Source organism: Giraffa tippelskirchi, chromosome 6, assembly GCF_054371585.1.
Source record: "Giraffa tippelskirchi isolate mGirTip1 chromosome 6, T2T-mGirTip1v1.2.pri, whole genome shotgun sequence".
Taxonomy (NCBI): Eukaryota; Metazoa; Chordata; class Mammalia; order Artiodactyla; family Giraffidae; genus Giraffa; species Giraffa tippelskirchi.
The window spans coordinates 4051015-4072543 of record NC_137280.1 but is presented as its reverse complement, the minus strand read 5'-3'; the positions used below and the strand labels follow the sequence as shown (position 1 = coordinate 4072543).

General features: G+C 41.5%; 1 protein-coding gene across 21 annotated transcripts in view; it reads right to left on the bottom strand.

The window, feature by feature from the left end:
• The window catches only part of RALYL (RALY RNA binding protein like), a 548770-nt gene that overhangs the window by 128336 nt on the left and 398905 nt on the right, over positions 1-21529 (bottom strand). The gene's annotated exons all lie outside the window — the stretch shown is intronic.

Below are 21529 nucleotides of genomic sequence, written 5' to 3'. Positions count from 1 at the left end.
CGGCATGCCACTCCTGGTCACTTATTGGAAGCACCCCCGCTTAGGGCTGCAGGAGCCGAACCAGGGCACTCCTCCCTGCTCTGAGTTTCTTAAGAGCCGTTGTTCCTTCTGCTTCCTAACAGACTGAAGGGGAATGATAATCCCGAAGCGTCTGGCTACCTGTGGCATCTCGTGCAAGCCAATTAAAAACCTTCTGCTGCTTACTTTTTCCACTATAATACAGGCTAGGATTGCTCCTTGCTAATTTTCTGATTTCATAAATTAACTACTTCTGAAAGGTAAATGAATCACGAAAGGATCTACTTCTAAATATTTCCTAATAATAGCTATGGAGACCAGCTACTAGGTATATACTGACCACTTCATTTTCATGTAAGTTTTTCAACTTATAATTATGGGTTAAATGTAGGCAAATATTGAGGACATTTTAATCTAAACCTCAATGTTTAAAAATTTTAAGAAACTTTCATCTTTTAAACTATTTTATTCATATATAAATAGTTGTAGGAAAATGGCAAGAAATTTAATTCTGCACCAAAAATTTGCTGATTACCAGATGATTGTATTTTGACATGGAAAACTAAAGGGACTATTTTAGAACTAAGCCAAACATCTTTACTTTTCTACAAGTCTAAACAATGAAGACAATAATATCTTCTTGGTCTCTATTTCATTCTGTATATATAAAAATGGCTTATTAGAAATATGCCTTTTCTGCTTACTGGATGAGCTGATATGCTCTCTGCCTAAAGCCCTGCTGCTTTGGTAGCAATATTATGGCAGGAAGGGACTCTTTTAGGGAGCAGGCACCCTAGAGTCCCTCTGAGCAGCAACACTCAGGAAAGAAGCAGAGAAAATCAATTGTTGGTGTTGAGTTGGAGACACATATTTATGCAACTTTTTCCCTTACTGAATTCCAATATTATTAAGACTTCCACATAACTTATTGGTCATACTATATGCTTGTTTTTCCCATATATTTATGATATGGATAGGCAAACAGATCTAAGAGAAAAACGTTGAGGATAAACAATGAAATATATTTGTTTGTTTCATAAGACATGACCAGTGCAAATGATCAAAACAAATTACCTCAAAGAAATGAGGGGGATTCTATATTATGTGATTCAGGAGATTATTATACTTATTTTGGCAATCAAATCATCATGATATCACTGCTCCCTTATTTTTCAATCTAATAATACTTGAGAAATACCCAACATGTGGGTATTAATAGAATCCCTCCTCCCTGTGTTTGCCAATGATTCATCCTAACGTCAATCAGACTTCACTTTAAGTGTGTTATTTGCACGTGTAAGGTGCTCGACCTTACAGAAAAACATCTACTTCTGCTTTATTGACTATGCCAAAGCCTTTGACTGTGTGGATCACAATAAACTGAGGAAAATTCTAAAAGAGATGGGAATACCAGACCACCTGACTGGCCTCTTGAGAAACCTGTATGCAGGTCAGGAAGCAACAGTTAGAACCACACATGGAACAACAGACTGGTTCCAAATAGGAAAAGGAGTACATCAAGGCTGTATATTGTCACCCTGCTTATTTAACTTATATGCAGAGGACATCATGAGAAAGGCTGGGCTGGATGAAGCACAAGCTGGAATCAAGATTGCCAGAAGAAATATCAATAACCTCAGATAAGCAGATGACACCACCCTTATGGCAGAAAGCGAAGAAGAACTAAAGAGCCTCTTGATGAAAGTGAAAGAGGAGAGTGAAAAAGTTGGCTTAAAGCTCAACATTCAGAAAACTAAGATCATGGCATCTGGTCCCATCACTTCATGGGAAATAGATGGGGAAACAGTGGAAACAGAGGCTGACTTTATTTTTGGGGGCTCAAAAATCACGGCAGATGGTGATTGCAGCCATGAAATTAAAAGATGCTTACTCCTTGGAAAGAAATTTATAACCAACCTAGGCAGCATATTTAAAAGCAGAGACATTTTTTTGCCAACAAAGGTCCATCTAATCAAGGCTATGGTTTTTCCAGTGGTCATGTATGGATGTGAGAGTTGGACGGTGAAGAAAGCTGAGCGCCGAAGAATTGATGCTTTTGAACTGTGGTGTTGGAGAAGACTCTTGAGAGTCCCTTGAACTGCAAGGAGATCCAACTAGTCCATCCTAAATGAGATCAGTTCTGGGTGTTCACTGGAAGGACTGATGTTGAAGCTGAAGCTCCAATACTTTGGCCACCTCATGCGAAGGGCTGACTCATTTGAAAAGACCCTAATGCTGGGAAGGATTGGGGGCAGGAGGAGAAGGGGACGACAGAGGATAAGACGGTGGGATGGCATCACCGACTCAATGGACATGAATTTGAGTAAGCTCCGGGAGTTGGTGATGGACAGGGAGGCCTGGCATGCTGCAGTCCATGGGGTTGCAAAGAGTCGGACACGACTGAGCGACTGAACTGAACTGAAGGTGCTCGCTCCAGTCTCCTCTCCCCATTTCCCAAGGCCTCAGCTGGCCCCGTGCCCCTCAGCGCTGTGTGCTTCTCAGTCAGCAGTGTTGAGTGGGTTTTTCCTTTATGTTCCTCTCGTCTGTTTCGTCACTCAGCTCCCAGGCTCGTTCCCCTCCCCTATCCCAGCCTGGCTGGTCTCTCCACATGTAAATCTTTGTTCAGAGTTACTCCAACTCGATGCGCTGGACCCACACTAAGCTTCCTTCCACGTTGCTGCCCACACCACTTGTTAAGGGACTTCACTGTGTCATTTTCCTTCCAGGCATCATGTGCAGGCTAGTTGCTCAGTCGTGTCCAACTTTTGCGAATCCATGGACTGTAACCCACCAGGCTCCTCTGTCCATGGGATTCTCCAGGCAAGAGTACCAGAGTGGGTTGCCATTAATAGAAGCAAGACCCACCACTTGCCTTTCCCTGTGTGATTACTAAAATGCCAAATTCAGAATGTGTTTAAAATAATTGTTGATTGATTTTCCTTTTTTGTTGTTGTTGAAGATTTCATATAAGTAGCTGGTGGATTGGAACATATAAGGTACATATGTTGCCCCCTGACCCCAGCGGTTAATATGGTTAGTCTTACTAGTTAGTTACCTTCTTCCACTTTCACCACATCACTCACCACTTCAACTATCTCCTTCCAAGTTCTCAACTGAAGATCTCAGAAGAGAATCCAAAGTTTTCAAAATGATGCTGGACAGCATTCTGACTGATGTGCTATAAACCAAGAGTTTGCAAATCCTGCTCACCACCTGGTTTTACACTGCCCACAAGCTAAGAGTGATTTTTAAGTTTAATGGTTGGGAATAGCAAAAGAAGAATATTTTGTGAGCTACGAAAATTATATTAAATTCCAATTTCAGTGTCCATAAATAAAGTTCATTGGTACACAGTCATGCTTATTCATTCATATTTTGTTTAACGAGGCTTTGTGCTATAATAGTAAGTTGAGAGTAGTTGCAACAGGGACTATATCCTAAAATATTATTTACTATATGATCTTTACACAAAAAAAAGGTGCCATTACATATGAAAAATGATACTACTGGAAGGAACTGGAAACAACTCAAAAGTGGCACTCTTTATTTTGATACAGACTTCAAAGTTCAAAATAATTTGCATTTCTTCTCTCTAATATCAAGTCAGTCTCTGAGCCTACTGAAAGAATAATTCTAAAATAAAAATTTCATGTTACCACCTTTCTTGATAATGTTACTAACCATAGAAAGATGCCCAGACTTTCTAGCTTGCCATTTGAAAGCTCTTCACAAACATGCCTCATATCAACTTTCCTTGTTGTTTTTTTAATCATTTCTCTTGCCAATCACATTATTTCGGGAGATTTGTCTATTTATAGCCCAAACAGATCTGTTTTAGCTTTGTTTTGGTGTAATTTTTGCTCCTATACTGGAATACTGTTTTCCCCTTCCTTTCTCTATCATGCTCTATTTATCTTTTGAGTTTATCTAATTTAAAAAGTCAGTCCTGACACCTTCATCTTCCAGAGACCATCCTGTCTCTAAGCTTCTATTACTTATTATCTCTTGCACTATGTCATAGTCTCAGGACATTAATCCTGGTTAATAGGCTAACTGAGAGTTTCATTAAGACTGGTAAGAATATTAAACTTGAGTTTCTGCTTGGATAAGAAGCTCCTGACACTCTGTGTTAAGCCTTCCAATGGGCTCATGTGGCACATGTTTGCTGATGCTATATGAGCTGAGCAGAAAGGCAAGATTATTGCCCATTAGTCACCATAAGTCATGAAGTTAAGGTACTCTGACTCCCAAGCATTTTCAGCGGTGAGGTGGAACAGGAAATCTTAGTGGGGAGCACTACCGGGAAATCCTATCTCACGTCTTATCCTCAAGATGATGACACACAGCCGAGGAGAGGGACAGTTAACCCACACTGAACCCTGTTGTGCTTTGTAACCAACTATCCAATCGTTGCTCATTACGTGAAGTCAGCTTTTCTCACCTTGAGATGATTCAGAGAGCCTTACATTGTTCTCATTAATTTCATAGCAAACATCATAGTCAACTCAAGGGGCTACTGTGAAGAATACAGAAAAACTAACACAGTTCCTGGCAGAGAGGGGATCTTGACAGCCACAACTGTCCCAAAGACAGATATTAATAGTTAACTCTAAGGGATGAGTTAGAGTTTGACTTTGACTGTGTGGATCACAATAAACTGTGGAAAATTCTGAAAGAGATGGGAATACAAGACCATCTGACCTGTCTCTTGAGAAACCTGTATGCAGGTCAGGAAGCAACAGTTAGAACTGGACATGGAACAACAGACTGGTTCCAAATAGGAAAAGGAGTACGTCAAGGCTGTATATTGTCACCCTGCTTATTTAACTTCTATGCAGAGTACATCATGAGAAACGCTGGGCTGGAAGAAACACAAGCTGGAATCAAGATTGCCGGGAGAAATATCAATAACCTCAGATATGCGGATGACACCACCCTTATGGCAGAAAGTGAAGAAGAACTAAAGAGCCTCTTGATGAAGGTGAAAGAAGAGAGTGAAAAAGTTGGCTTAAAGCTCAACGTTCAGAAAACTAAGATCATGGCATCTGGTCCCATCACTTCATGGGAAATAGATGGGGAAACAGTGGAAACAGTGTCAGACTTTATTTTTTGGGGCTCCAAAATCACTGCAGATGGTGATTGCAGCCATGAAATTAAAAGACGCTTACTCCTTGGAAGGAAGGTTATGGCCAACCTAGATAGCATATTTAAAAGCAGAGACATTACTTTGCCAACAAAAGTCCGTCTAGTCAAGGCTATGGTTTTTCCAGTGGTCATGTATGGATGTGAGAGTTGGACGGTGAAGAAAGCTGAGCGCCGAAGAATTGATGCTTTTGAACTGTGGTGTTGGAGAAGACTCTTGAGAGTCCCTTGGACTGCAAGGAGATCCAATCAATCCATCCTAAAAGAGATCAATCCTGGGTGTTCATTAGAAGGTCTGATGTTGAAGCTGAAACTCCAATACTTTGGCCACCTCATGCGAAGGGTTGACACATTGGAAAAGACCCTAATGCTGGGTAGGATTGGGGGCGGAAGGAGAAGGGGACGACAGAGGATGAGATGGTTGGATGGCATAACCGACTTGATGGACATGGGTTTGGGTAGACTCCGGGAGTTGGTGATGGACAGAGAGGCCTGGTGTGCTGCAATTCATGGGGTCGCAAAGAGTCGGACACAACTGAGCGACTGAACTGAACTGAACTAAGGGATGAAAATGCCTTGAATCTATGAATAGCTTGTTTTTGCAATTTTAGTTCTGAAAAGTGAAAAAAATATAAAAGAAAAAAACTGTTAGGAGAAATATACCTTTGGAGAAAATTGTTTATCAATTTTATCCTTAGCAACAGGTGATTATGTTGTGATATGCCCACAGAGAACTTTTCTGAGCTTTTTTTAAGGTAATTGTTTTGCGAAGAAAAGGATTGATTTTATCTTTCCTGAGATTTTCTTTGAACATGAAATAGGTAGTGCATTTGGTAATACTTTATTCAGGACTCCCTAGAATTAGGAGTAGAATAAGATAAACAAATGATAGCCTTCAGAAGAATAAGACACAGTAGAGAATAAAATGGAATGAGAAATGAAGATCAATGTTTGGGGCTAGAGGATTTATAATACTTTGTATTTAACAACAATAAAAAAAACTAAGCTGTCTTTACTAAGGGCCAAGGTTGCTCAAAATGCTTTGTAAACAGTGGCTTCTTTTCTCATCCTGATGCCTCTGAAGTAGGTCTTATTTTGCAGAGGAGGAAACTGGTGCCCAGTGATGCTAACTGTCTGGCACAAGGTGACAGGGCGGAAGAGGGGCTGAACCCGGGCTTGAATTTAGGCATCTGGCTTCAAAGTTCTTGTGGTCATGTCTTGCATGGTGTGGTGCCTGGCACTAGTCTATTTATTCCATTGGCTGTGTTTTATTTGTATGTGTGCCTTCTGGCACTGCCACGTTCCCTCTCTTTATACACTCAGTGCTCTACTGAGAAACCTTGTCTGATTTCAGCTGTCTCCAAACGAGGGATATTCATAAACTTATGTCTGGAGCACCGCACTATTTGTCGATACATGCTGTATCCACCCACTATACCTCTTCAGCTGTAGATGCCTTTAACTTCACATGGTTCAAATGAAATTCATCTTCTTCTTTCCCTTTGCTCCTCTTTACCCCTAACTCAGTGTAACCGACCACCCAGATAGTCAGACTAGGAAGGTTGGAATCTTTCTCCTTAACTCCTTTATAGCAACACTCACTTTCAGGAGATTCTCCTAGTTCTGCTGTTTTTATTTCCGAAAGTCCTCTTCATTCTGTTTTCCCTGTCAATGATTATCACAGTTCAAGTGATCACCAACTTTTACGTGGGCTAATAAAATAATGTCCTCAGTGACCCCCCTTCTTCTGTATTTCTTTGGAATAGGTGTATCTATTGGCAAAACTATCTCTCTACAATACAAATGCTATCATGTAATTCCTTTCATTACAAATATCTGAGTGCTTCTGGGAACTATTCCTTTATAAGGCACCATAGGGTGGTTAGGAGCGCTTCATAAGTGTTCCCATAGCCCCCTGTAACACTTAATCATGATGTATTACGAATTGCAGGTGTATTTTCCAAGCTCCTCATTAAGACTGTATACTCCTTGAAGGCAGTAACTCACTGTCTTTCAAATACCTGCAGACACGCCTACTTCATAGGAGGCTCTCAGTAAATGATTTTGTCAAATGAACTTTCCATGCCTGGCTCCTTGACCCCTACTTCCACTATTTGCCTACAGAATAAAGTCCCATTTCTTTACTATAACTGAAGTTCATCCACAGTCTGGTTCTCGGGTCCCTTCCCAGCCTTTGTCCGCTACCACTTTAGATTCTATATTCCAGCCACGCTGAGCCAACAGCTCACTTTGGGTGGCATCTTCTTCCTCAAATCCATGTGCTTTGGCATTTACTGGGTTTTTGCAGAAATGACTTCAACTACCTTGGTTCTTGAGGTAGGATTAGAAGGATTGGCTCTTGGAGAAGGATTATAAAACTAGTAATCTTTTATGAAACTAAAGAGACATAAATATGATCCATTACTATATTTATATGATCTTGTAGTTAAAATTTTGAAGCAACCGCAATTCTTTACTACTTTTTAATCTATCCTCTTTAGCAATGATAACCCACACCAGACCGACATTTCAGATGGATGTACCAAAGGATGCAATTTGTATAATCAGACTGCCAGACTCCAGTCCTGACTCTACCTCCTTTTTTTTTTTTCATTTTTAAATTTTATATTTTATTTTTTAAAATTTATTTATTTTAATTGTAGGCTAATTACTTTACAATATTGTAGTGGTTGTGCCATACATTGACATGAATCAGCCATGGGTGTACATGTGCTACCTCCTTCTGATTGTGTGATCTTGGAAAAGTAATGTGCTTTTCTTTGTGCCTCAGTGATCTCATCTGCAAAATGGGGGTAATAATAAATCTAACTCTTAATGGATGTTGAGATAATTAGATAAATAACTAAATACAGCACTTACAGGGAGCCCAGGTTTGGGAATAAATTGTTGTACCAGTTATACATGTTGGGCTATGTTGGTGAGATATATTGGAGGCAATAGATGAAAATGCAGGCCTGGAACTCATCCGAGGAAATAGATTTAAGAGTCATGTCATCAACACAGAGTTAGTATGTGATATCATAGGAGATAATGAGGGTCCCCAGAGGGAGTGTGTAGAATGGGAAAAAAGGGTTCAGGGGAGAATATCTGGGATCCCTAGCAGGCTTCCAGATGTCAGTGCAGAGTTCAGAAGAGGCAGGAGAACTGTGGCCACTGCTGCTCATCTGTAACTGGCATGACACCCAGCACAGAGCTGATGGCCCCCCATGTGGGCTGAGGGAGCAAATGTGTTCCTGGATCTCTCACCAGCCTTCAGTCAGTTCTGTGGGATAGGAGTAAATTCAAAAAGGGAAGGTTTCTCGCTAGAAGTAGCTCACATGTGCTAAGCTAAGAAAGGAGGAGAAATGGAGGAGGATTACATTCTTAAATATAGATCAGAGTCTATTTATAGGTCAAAGCTAGTACTAAAATCTAGTAACATTTGAAATATAATTTGTAATGAATGAATGAATTACTCTATTAAAGGGATGGAAGACTTTTATTTCATTGCATAATTTTTTTTTTCTCAAGAAAAGACTGATCTTCCTCTACATTTCAAATAGTGTTTTAAAGACAAACACGGGTGCAAAGGTTTTATGTAGAGAATGGTGTGCTTGATTCCTATCTGTTCCATCATTCTCTGCACAAACCCTGGGAGGCAGTAATAATGATCACCACAGGCAGAGCTAACTATGTGCCAAAACTTACGCTGGGCTCTCCGACACATTTAATTTTGACAAGAGCAGATGAGAAACTTAAAGTTCAGAAATGTTATTAATTTGCTCAAAGTCACACATAAAATTTATAGAGGCTGAATTCAATTGCAGGCCTGTCTCCCACGTCTGTATTTGAGCCTCTGCTCTATCCTCTAAGAAATGGGAGAGGATGGAGTAAATGCTTTGCTGGCTAGACCTCTGGTCTCTCTGGCCCCACATGGGACACGGAGCGGTCCAGGTCACTGTGAGTTAATACTTGTTAACCAACTGTTCTTTACTTATGGAATAATTTGATACGTTACTTTATAAATAGCTTAATAACCTTCTGAAGGATTACAGGAATCTTATTTTGATACTTAAAATTTAGCCTACATTTCATCCCCCTTCATGGATCACATCCTGCTAGTGGCAAAGGGGCTTGCATAACTCAATGAAGCTATGAAGCTATGAGCCATGCCATGCAGGGCCACCCAAGAAGGATGGGTCATAGTGAAGTGTTCTGACTAATCATGGTCCACTGGAGGAGGAAATGGCAATCCACCCCAGTATCCTTGCCACGAGAACCCCATGAACAGTACAAAAAGGCAAAAAGACATGAAATGGAGAGATGAGCTGGCCAGGTTGGAAGGTGTCTAATATGCTTGTGGGGCAGAGTGGAGGGCAATTACTAACAGCTACAGAAGGGGTGAGGCGACTGGGCCAAAGTGGAAACGATGCTCAGCTGTGGATGAGTCTCGTGGTGAAAGTAAAGTCCAGTGCTATAAAGAACAATATTGCATAGGAACTTGGACTGTCGGGTCTATGAATCAAGGTAAACTGGGCATAGTCAAGCAGGAGATGGCAAGATTGAACTTCGGCATCTTAGGAATCAGTGAACTAAAATGGGCAGGAATGGATGAATTTAACTCAGATGACCATTATATCTGCTGCTGTGGGCAAGAATCCCTTAGAAGAAATGAAGTAGCTCTCACAGTCAACAAGAGTCTGAAATGCAGTACTTGGGTGCAACCTCATAAATGATAGAATGATCTCAGTTCATTATCAAGGCAAACTATTCAACATCACAGAAATCCAAGTCTATACCCCAACTACTCATGCTAAAGAAGATAAACTTGACTGGTTCTATGAAGACCCACAAAACCTTCTAGAACTAACACCTAAAAAGGTGTTCTTTTCATCACAGGGGATTGAAATGCAAACATGGGAAGATTAGAGATACCTCAGGTAGCAGGAAAATTTGGCCTTGGAGCACGAACTGAAGCAGGGCAAAGGTGATAGAGGTTTGTCAAGAGAATATGCTGGCCATAGCAAACACCCTCTTCCAACAGCTTAAGAGAAACATCCACACATGGACATCACCAGATGATCAATACTGAAATCAGATTGATTATGTTCTTTGCAGTCAAAGATGAAGAAACTCTATACAGTCAGCAAAAGCAACACCTGGATCTGACTATGGCTCAGGTAATGAGCTCTGTATTGAAAAATTCAGGCTTAAACTGAAGAAAGTAGGGAAAACCACTAGACCATTCAGATATGACCTAAATCAAATCTATTATGATTATACAGTGGAGGTAATGAATGGATTCAAGGGATTAGATCTGATGGAGCACCTGAAGAACTGTGGATGGAAGTTCATAACACTGTGTAGGAGGCAGTGACCACAACCATCCCAAAGAAAAAGAAAAGCAAGAAGGCAAAGTAGGTGTCTGAGGAGGCTTTACAAATAGCTCAGGAAAGGAAAGATGTGAAAAGCAAGGGAGAAGGGGCAAGATATACCCAACTGAATGCAGAATTCCAAGGAATACCAAGGAGAGATAGGAAAGCTGTCTTAAATGGATAATACAAAGAAATAGAGGGAAACAATAGAATGGGAAAGACTAGAGAAGCTTCAAGGAAATTGGAGATATCAAGGGAACATTTCATGCTAAGATGGGCACAATAAAAGACAGAAACAGTAAGGACCTAACAGAAGCAGAAGAGATTAAGAAGAGGTGGCAAGAGTACACAAAAGAATTATACAAAAAAAAGATCTTAATGTTCCAGGTAACCATGATGCTGTGGCCATTGGCCTAAAGCTAGACATCCTGGAATGTGAAGTCAAGTGGGCCTTAGGAAGCATTGCTATGAACAAAGCCAGTGGAGGTGATGGAATCCCAGCTGAACTGTCTAAAATGCTAAAAGATGATGCCAATAAAGTGCTGCACTCAATATGTCAGCAAATTTGGAAAACTCAGCAGTGGCTACAGGGCTGGAAAAGGTAAGTTTTCATTCCAATCCCAAAGAGAGACAAAGCCAAAGAATGTTTAAACTACCGCACAATTGCACTCATTTCACATGTTAGCAAGGTAATTGCGCAAAAAAAATCCTTCAAGTGAGGCTTCGATAGTGTATGAACCAAGAACTTCCAGATGTACAAGCTGGGTTTCAAAGAGGCAGAGGAACCAGAGGTCAGATTGCCAACATTTGTTAGATCATGGAGACAGCAAGAGAATTTCAGAAAAAAACATCTACTTCTGCTTCACCGACTACACTAAAGCCTTTGACTATGTGGATCACAACAGACTGTGGAAAAGAGACAGGGGAGCCAGACCATCTGACTTGTCTCCTGAGAAACATGCATGCAGGTCAAGAAGTAGCAGAACTAGACACGGAAAAACTGACTGGTTCAAAATTGGGAAGAGTACGGCAGGGCTGTGTATTGGCTCCTTGCTTATTTTATTTCTACGCAGAGTATGTCATGCAAAATGCCAGGCTGAATCAATCACAAGTTGGAATCAAGAGAGCTGGGAGAAATATCAGCAACCTCATATATGAAGATGATACCACTCTAATGGCAGAAAATGAAGAGGAACTGAAAAGTCTCTTCACAAAGGTGAAAGAGATATGATAATGGCATCTAGTCCCATCACTTCATGGTAAATAGAAGGGAAAAAAGTGGAAGCAGTTACAGATTTTATTTTCTTGGGCTCCAAAATCACTGCAGACAGTGACTGCAGTGACTGCAACCATGAAATTAAAAGATGCTTGCCCCTTGGAAGGAAATCAATGACAAACCCAGCTGGCATATTCAAAGGCAAAAAACGTATTGCAGACAAAGGTCCGTCTAGTCAAGGCTATGGTTTTTCCAGTAGTCATGTATAGATGCGAGATTTGGACCGAATAGAAGGCTGAGCACCAAAAAATTGATGCTTTCAAATTGTGCTGTCGGAGAAGACTCTTGAGAGTCCATTGGATTGCAAGGATATCAAACCAGTCAATCCTAAAGGAAATCAAGTTTCAATATTCATTGAAGGGGAGGTGATGCTGAAGCTGAAGCTCCAAAACTTTGGCTACTTAATGTGAAAAGTCAATTGGAAAAGACCTGATGATAGGAAAGTTTGAAGGCAAGGGGAGAAGGGGGTGGCAGAACATGAGGTGGTTAGTTAGCATTACCGAATCAATGGACATGGATTTGAGCAAACTCTAGGAGCTAGTGGAAGAGCCTGGTGTGTTGCAGTCCATGGGGTTGTAAAGATTCGGACACAACTTAGCGACTGAACAACAGTAACAGCTACATTTCATCATTAGTCATTTGTAATCTAAACACATCCACATGACACTGTCATCATTCTAAGGTCCTCTTGTTTACTCTCCAGTCCAGAATCCTGGAGTGGGTAGCCTTTCCCTTCTCCAGGGGATCTTCCCAACCCAGGGATCAAACCCAGGTCTCCTGCATTGCAGGCAGATTCTTTACCAGCTGACCCACCAGGGAAGCCCAAGAATACTTGAGTGGGTAGCCTGTCTCTTCTGCAGCGGATCTTCCTGACCCAGGGACCGAACCAGGGTCTCTCGCGTTGCAAGCAGATTCTTTACCAACTGAGTTATCAAATTCACCTCAAAGCTGTAGCGAGCCAGGCTCCTCCAATCCTCTGGTGCAATTTGCCTACAATGGATTCCTTTTCTCTGGGAGTTTAAAAACAAACAAACAAACAAAAAAACCAAAAAGCTTCCCTTGATATTTTCTGTGACACTTTTTTCAAGAGCTCTCACACCCAGTTGAAATCTCTGCTTAGGGCTCTCAGGCTCCTTGGCACATTCTATCCACAGTCACTACTATCTGTGGGGGTGACCCCAGGGACAAGTTGATGGATGGCTGTGGTGTCAACCAAGAATCTCAGGGGCAGCTTTGACACTCACAGTGATGACTTTTCCCACCTTGGAAATTGAGGCTGCAAAGCTCATCTCCCTTGGACAGGTGTAATGTGCTTTCCTAGCTGGACCGAGAGGCTCAAGCCACAGCAAGAGGGATGGAGGTTAAGAATGAAGAGGAATCTCCTGGTAAGAAAGATCATCAACCATTGGCAGGTTCCCCTAGGAGACTTGAAGTGCTTTCTCCAACAGTCCTGCAATGTTTAGCAAAGTGTCCAAACACTGCTCTGCTCTGCTTCCAGAATCAAGCTCGTGATTCCTCACATTGCAGGCAGAGGCACACAACTCTGGATGTTTCTAGTGAAATAAGAAAAATGATTTTCTGAGAAGAGATGCTTTCAAGCTCCCTTAGTTTCACATTGGAAGATTTGCTCCTCTCAGTTCCAGCCATATGTAGTGAAGGGAAGTTAAATTCAAGAAAAGCTAGCAAGTGGTTGCTCAGCTGTCTCTTTCCATTGTCTTATTTAGTTACTCTCTAATGGCTGTTAAATCCTGCAGAGAAACTGCAGCTGCCCAGAGCACAGGCAGGAAGACAGGTCATCAGTCACAGAGCCACCCAGCTTCCCATCTCAAACCTCAGTCCCTCGCTTTGCAGGATTCTAACGTCCTGTATCGTTTTTCCTCCATTTTAAAGGAAGCTGTCAGAGCCAACACGTCTCTGGGCGGCCTTCTGACTGCCAGCCGTAATGAGGTGTTCAGAGCGGGAGCGGCGCTGAAGGACATCGGATGCGGATCTGCGGGGCTGCCCCAGGCGGCTGAGCGGCGTGCCCACTTCCGCCCTCACCAGCCTCTCCTGCCCACACACCGGCCCTCCGCTTCCTCCAGCCTCCACTGCTTGCCTGTGCCCCACGTTCTCACACCCGGTTTGGTCCCAGGTGCCACCTCCCCGCTCTCCTCCGCACGAGAGGCTCGTTCAGCCTGTTGTAGCTAATGTCCGATCCAGGCTTGGAAACAGCTCCTGTTTACGTGTGCGGCTTAACTCAGCCCTGCTCTTCCCAGCGACACACCTGTCCGGCCGATAGTCTCCTGGCTGAGTTCTCGTCTTGGAAAACTTGGGTTCTTGTCTTGGAAAACTTGGGTTCTTTCAGACACAGTTCCTAACCGGCTGGTTTAAAATATATATATATATCTGGCTCTTAATATCAGACATTAATGAACTCCATGGTCACAACTGGTACACATCTGTGCCATGTGGTCACAACTGGCAAAACTGTGTGATGCGAATTGTCTACCTGGGCTACTCAGCATTACCTCTTCCTGGACTGTGTTGAAAATTCCATCCGGCTGGTGAGGCTGTGTGTTAGGGTCCCTCTAACTCCACAGCTGTGGCTGTCTCACAAGAGCATGGCTTTATGATTCTAGGTTCCAGCCCCTCCTGGGTTGCTCCCTCTGCAGGATCTGACCATGACCCCAAATCTGATGGATACAGTTTTGTTAAAGATTCCAATGCTCCCCAGAATGCTGAGTCCATGGAATTCTCCAACCAGAATACCAGAGTGGGTAGCCTTTCCCTTCTCCAGAGCATCTTCCCAACCCAAGGATCGAACCCAGGTCTCCCGCATTGCAAATGGATTCTTTAATCTGAGCCACCAGGGAAGCCCAAGAATACTGGACTCATTATGACCGGCTGTCCTGCAGTGATAGATGTTCTCTGTGGAGAGTCAGGAACACAAAATCTCTGCCCTCTCTTTCTGTCATGGACGGTACCCTATGCACTGAGGCTAGAACCTGTGCTTTCTTCGAAACTTCTCTGTTGCTATTTGTAGCTCGCTACCCTGTGCCCTTTCAAAGCAGCAGTGACGGCAGCGGTGGCAAAGTGGCTGAAATACAGCGTTAAATACAATGCAACAGTTAGTGTCAGGCGGTCCCCACTTGCCTTATTACTGGCTCACTAATCTGTAGTCAGAAGGACTGCCATCCCCATGCGTCCCTGATTAGCTATTTTATTGCACCACTTGAAGGGCTCATAAATTTTGACTTTTTTGTTTTTGAAGATTGGATGACTTCAGTTGCGTCCCTGCCTGCACCCTACTCCTCTCTGCACTCTGAGCTCCTAATCCTGCGTTTAGCCCCGGCAGGGACCCCTTCTTCACGTGGGCTGCTGGCCTGAGCTGACCTGTAAGACAAATGTTAATGAAGCTGCCCTTTTAGAAAATGAACTTTTCTAGTAACCACAATGACTGAGAGTCTCGCTTTAAAGATGAAGGGCTCTGGCTGTTTAACTGGCTTCACAGCACTGAGCACAGAAAGTCCTCATTCTTCCTCGCCTGTGTGCTTTCGTGCTTATCATCCCCCGCTGGTAAAATCTGCGCTTAAAATCTCTCTCCTTGGTTATAACATTCTCATTAAAGATAATCTGCATTAGGTATTAAAGTTGCAATAAAAGTATTATCCATATTCTCACTGTCCAAAGACAATTACAGCTAATATTTGGATCTCAATTTTTTCTCTTCATATATTTGTTTCATTTGTAAGTAATTTTGTTTTTCTGTGTCTATAATCCATACTGTTTATATAATTAGATGCTACTATATATGCTGTCTATATAATTTGTTTTAATTCAACTTTTACATCTTTTCCCTTGTTACTTGAATACCTTATGAGCATTCTGTCTAGTGGATGTGTCATATACATTAGCGCAGAATACTTGGGTTGAATCAGATTATTCAATATTGTAAATAAAACCACAAAGAACATCTTGGGAATAATATCACTTTTTTTGTGTTTTAAAATGTTTGGGATTATTCACTTAGACATACTTCTGGAAATGGAGTTACTAAGTCAAAAGATATGAATATTTGAAGATACTGGGTAGAGTATGAAGGAATAAAAGCATAAACCTGATAATGAAGAACCTATGCCTTATTTTACTCTCTGGATTAGAAAGTAAACAGCAAGATCGCAGAATGTTACCAATGGGAATCAATGAAGAAATCAGTACCGATAGTGAATACACTCCATCTTGTGACCAAGCCAGGGCACTGTCCTTTCAGGCACAGAGCACCTCCCTGCTGACTGCTGGTGCCCTGGCTCAACATCTCACCATGCAGAGCGAGAAAACCAGAGTGAGACACGGAGAATACGTCACACAAGGCAATAACACCCGAGTTCTGCTTTTCAGGAGGCTTTTGTTCAACAGAAAACCTTGTTTTTACAAATGAAAGAAAACAACTATTTCATGACATGCGGGAGATTCTAAAGCACAGTAAAATTACCAGCTAGAGGAAAAGAGTTGTGTGCCTTCACCACACCTGCCGACTACCAGGATGGGGTGAAATCTCAGCCCCTTCTCGCCCGTGCTTAGGGTTATCATCGTTTCCTGTTTCTCCCAGCTCCAGAAGAGGGGGGTTAAGTAGCAGGTCAAGAGGCCCCCGTGTGAAGATCATAAACATCCAAGCGCGGTCGTTTTTCTTCCCGTCTCCGGGGCTGGGGAGCCCACTCTTGCTTTCGGCCTCTTCCCATCAGCCAGCTATGTGACTGATTTGAACCAAGGCTGCTCCACAGATCTGGGCACCTTGGGACATCACTCTGTTTGAGTTTCATGCGGTTCGTCACAGGATAGTAAATTGCTTCAGAAGAAGCAGAAAGCAAGACTGTGTGGCTTGTTGCACTGCCGTTTATCCTTGATTTTTGTTGAGAGACTTCATGAGAAAACTCCCATTAGTTTAAAAATAGTGTGTGTGTGTGTATGTGTGTGTGTGTGTGTGTGTGTGTGTTGTATAACTGTTACTGAGGGTTGTATCTATGTTGTTTAGATGATTTCACGTGCAATAGTAATCCTCTCAGAACAGAGAGTTAGGGGAAAATATCAATTTCTTATCACGGATTGGAGGACTCTCTTTAATAGATGATTAATAGATTATCATGCACTCCCTTTTGGGTTGACTGCTAGGAATCTCATAGCTCAGTCTGATGCCCACTTTTAATATCTTATGATTGTATACTTTTTCTAAGTATAATTTCCTGACCCTACCCCTGCCCCCCCACCTCCCCCCCACTCCCACCTTCTACCTCATTCTTGGCTCTTACTTCTTAAAATTGATTGTATGATTTTTGCTTCCTTTGATTTTATCATAAATTGCCTCAAATCAAACAAATACAACTATAGTCTTTCAAAAAGTTTTAAAGATGAATTTTCTGCATCAAGGAACTGTACTATTCAGCCTCTTTGTACCAGTACCATGTTTTTTTTTCTATAAGCAAGAATATATTCATGGATATTTATGCATTAAGAACATAACAGAAGACTGCAAATAGGTCATCCTTTAACCTAGCAGAGAATTGCCTGCAGCAGAACTATTTTAATGGGTATTGTGTCAGCATTTTTTTAAACATTTTACATTAAAAGGTTTATAAATTATATTTGCTTCATGTTGAAATATGAGCTATATACTATAAGTAAGCATAATCGTTTATTTTCAAGTCTCCTCTTTAGGCAGTTAAAGGAAACGTTAACCTGTTTAGTTAACTGAATTTTAGCAGCATTATCATAGCTCACAGCTCATTTTAAATAGCTTCTTAAAATACTTTGTTATAGAACTTTTTAAAATTATCATAATAATGAGACTAGCTAAGATACAGAAAACATTTATCAGAGTTCCAGGCTCTTTAAACACATATTATCTTTCAGAAAACTTTTCCCCTTCCTTTATGAAGCAGAAAAAACTAAAGAATAAGAGCTGCACTTTGAATTACTGGTGATTTTAGTTTAGTTGAATTACTGGGGATTATGCTCTGCCAGTTTTAGGATCCAGGCCACCTAAAACTCTCTTCATCAAACACAATTTTGTGCACAATTTCGAAGCAACCACAAAGTAAGTGTTTGGAAGCTATTCTGGCTCAAAAGCATTTTATGTTTGCTTGGGAAGTGAGAGTTAAAGAGAAGTCACCCTCAGTTACCCAGATATATGGATGTTCAGCTTTGAGTTTTAGAAGTAGACACTGTTCGGTGTGCATTTTCTCTCGTGGATATTGGCAACCACACTTTTCCATGATAGTAAGTTGGTTGCCCAGGGAAGACTGGATTAGGAGCAAGAAAAAAAGAGAGAGTGATTTAAGAGATAGTGACTTCTACACAGCCCTGGAGACAACTTGCTTTCAAATTGAACCTTGGAGGCATGTCAAGGCTGGGCCTGTATCCATTTCAGGACAGGATGCATTAGTACAGGGGGTAGGAATACATTTCCCTGTTCTCCGTACAGTCCATTTAGAAGTCACAGAGCCCATTTCTGAGTGGGTTCACCAGACTAGACAGGTGAAATAGATGCCTCTACCAGTGCAAATAGACGCCTTTACCATTGACGCTGGAAGGACTGAGCCTCTGAAAGTGAATGTGGATTATCCTTGACCTTATACAAGAAGACGTTAAAACAAATGATCAGTAGCTAACTGGTAAACATCTTTTTAGCAAACAGAGCAAATCAATACAGTGGAGATATCCAGACTGCTTTTCCTTCATATTGATTTTTAGTGTTTAGCATTAGCTGAAATTAGCTCCTATTGCTTTCATTTCTATTGTTAAGGTTCTGCGGGACATTATGGATCACCCGAGGGTCCCTCTTTGCTGTGATGTGCCAGAGTCACCGTGAGGAATGGTAGTAGAACTCAATGGGTCAAGTGGTAAACAAATCACCAGAGATATTTTGCTGCAGAGTCAGCTTACTTGGCCACACTTTGTAAGTTTTTTGATCATTGATTTTCCTTTAATGTAACCTGCATTCATGGCTTTCACCTCTAATTTTGGTGATCTTAAAGTGGTAATACTATAGGTTACTCTGTGACCATCTTAAGAAGTCTTGAAGGCTCTTGAAGGCACTTGAATTGGCAATCTCAATTTCCATGGTCATCTCTGTGGGGTGGGAAGGTTGCTATGAAAAACAACTTTATAATAGCAATAAAGCCGTATTTAGGAATGATCCTTAGTAACATCCATGCGATGAGTAGAATGAGACTTGATGCCTTACGTGTCTTACTGAGCTGTGCTCCCTGTGACCCAGAGAGCCTCCTCTGGGTGTTAAAACCTGCGCTCTTCAGCTTTGATAAATAATATCTTTGTTCTCTAGTTGTCAGTTTTACTCACATCAGAGAGGAAAGGTCTGCCTCCTTTACAAGCAGAAGCAAAACCATCATACAGTTATTCTCATTTAGCAATTGTTTAGCACTAATTGGAACTTGGCATGCTGGGAAACTCACTTCCTGGGGGAGAGTTATTATTTCAGAGCACCAGGGATACTTTGTAATGTGCATAGCACATGTGAAGCAGCAATTTATGAAAAGTGACAACATTCTTCCTAGAGAATGGATTTGCTATTCATTATTAGGACTAGGTCTAATATTTATGGAGTGTTCACAAATGATTAATTACATTTCATTTACAAATAGCCTCTAACACGAGACACTTTTATTATAAGTGTTATTTTAATGAACTGTCTGTCTATGAATTCATGGGCAAAGACTGAAATAATTTTATTTTTTGTTTCTTTTCCCCAACCCCAGACCTGAACTTGCTGCTGCTCATCATGGCTTTCTTGTTCCTTTAGTAGAATCAGTGCTCACCGCCCCCACTGCCAGTTGCCCACGCTAGAAACCCGGGACCTGTCTGTAACTCACACGCATCCTAACACTCCATTTCCAGTCACTCATCGTATTCCAACGGCGCCTTGTTGCCAGCAGAATAAAAGCCGAATTCCCTTGTCTGGTCAGCAGTCAGAGAGGGATGACTGAGCCAGCGTGGCATGGTGATCTCAGAGGTGTATCCCAGCTCTCGGCGCGAGATGCCGTCTTCCCCTCTGTGACTGTGCCCCACGTGCTCTCCGCCTGGCATGCCCATCCTCACATCCTTTGTCTGCAGAGTGAGTGCCTGCTTCTTCAGAGGTTGGCCCGAGCGTCAACCAGGCTTTTCACTTCCTGTCCACCAGGCGGAATCTATACTTCCCTCATGTATTTCCTCATAGAACTGTATGTGTCCTTCATTTATGCTCCTTACGTATGTGTGTATCTAACTTATGTATGTGATATTAATACACTGAAGCCTTACTATGCTTTTTAAGAATTGTATCTCTATGTATTGTGATGATCTAGCACAACTTACATGCTTCGTGAAGGTTGGCTAAACTGAGAATCCTCTTAGAAGAAGTAACAAATCACAGGAATGCCTCCGTGAATATTCCTTTGTAAATACTACTTTGTGGTTGATGATGCAGATAAAATGGGCATAAGCGAAGAAAAAAAGTCTACTGGCAGATCACTGACATCCCCAGTAGAGGAAATAGACGTAGAGACACTGTAGTTTAGGGCACAAAGAGAAATCAGAGGTTACTCATAACCATAAAGATGGTTTCCTTTTATTTCATTATGCTCTCTCCTTGCCCTGCGGCCTTTGCATTTTCTGGGTCATTTGTCCAGAAGAGCAGCTGCCTCAGTGCCTAGACCATAGTAGACACAGAATGCTTATGTCTTGCATGAAAGAATGAATGAACAAATGAAATTATTGTAGCTCTTTCATTTTACAGATAAGGAAAGAGACCCGAAGATGCAAAGAGTAGCAAAGTAGAAGCCACCCGTTTTCAAGCTGCTACTATATTCCCTCCAATGAACTAAGTGCTTTCATCTCAATTATTCTGTTTTATGTTATCAAGAAAAATGATAGAGCTATTACGTTAGGTAAAGAACTTGAAACGCAAAACCTGTGCCCTATGAGAACACAGATCAGTGGCAGTCTTGTTCTTACGCTAAGCAGAGTGTACAGGCTTTCCTTTGTCACCTGCTGGCAAGATGTTCATGGACAGAAACATAATTGATTGTTGGTTTCGGTGGGCAGAAATCTCTGTGTTTTAGAATTTGCATTGTTTATACTGTAGCAGGTGAGTAAACACAGGGAGTTGTCATCAAGTGGCACGATCTTCAGACTCGAAGGCTGAAAACCAGAGTTCAGTTCCTAGTCTTGTTACCTTCCTTCAGGAAAATCCTTTATTGTCTTGGAAAGTTAGTTTTCGCGTCTATGAAGCAAGGCACATAATATGAACTTTGTCGTGTTCTGTGGTGAACCGATGAATAATGACTGTGGAATCACAGATGGTCCACATAAAGTAAAGTAGTATTATTATTAAGCCACGTGAGGACAAGGGCGTGTGTATAAAAGGATTTTGAGCTGCATCTTCAGGCTCTTTTGTTCCCTCTGTTATCGCTTTTCTTGCAATTTCAGAACGTCTCAGCCTTCTTTTGTGTAAACAGATGAAACTAGGATAAATAAGCATTTTCCCTCTAATGTTTTGTACATAAAATATCAGATTTAAATAAACTTCTGCTTCTAAGTCTTCTGAATTCACAATTCAACATAACTGAGAGAAATAACAGTTAAAAAGACATTTGTTTCTTGTCATAAGCCTCTATTCTCAAAAGAAAACCAAAACACTCTAAGAACAGGGAAAATACGAAATTAACATCATTGCACAGGCAGTGGA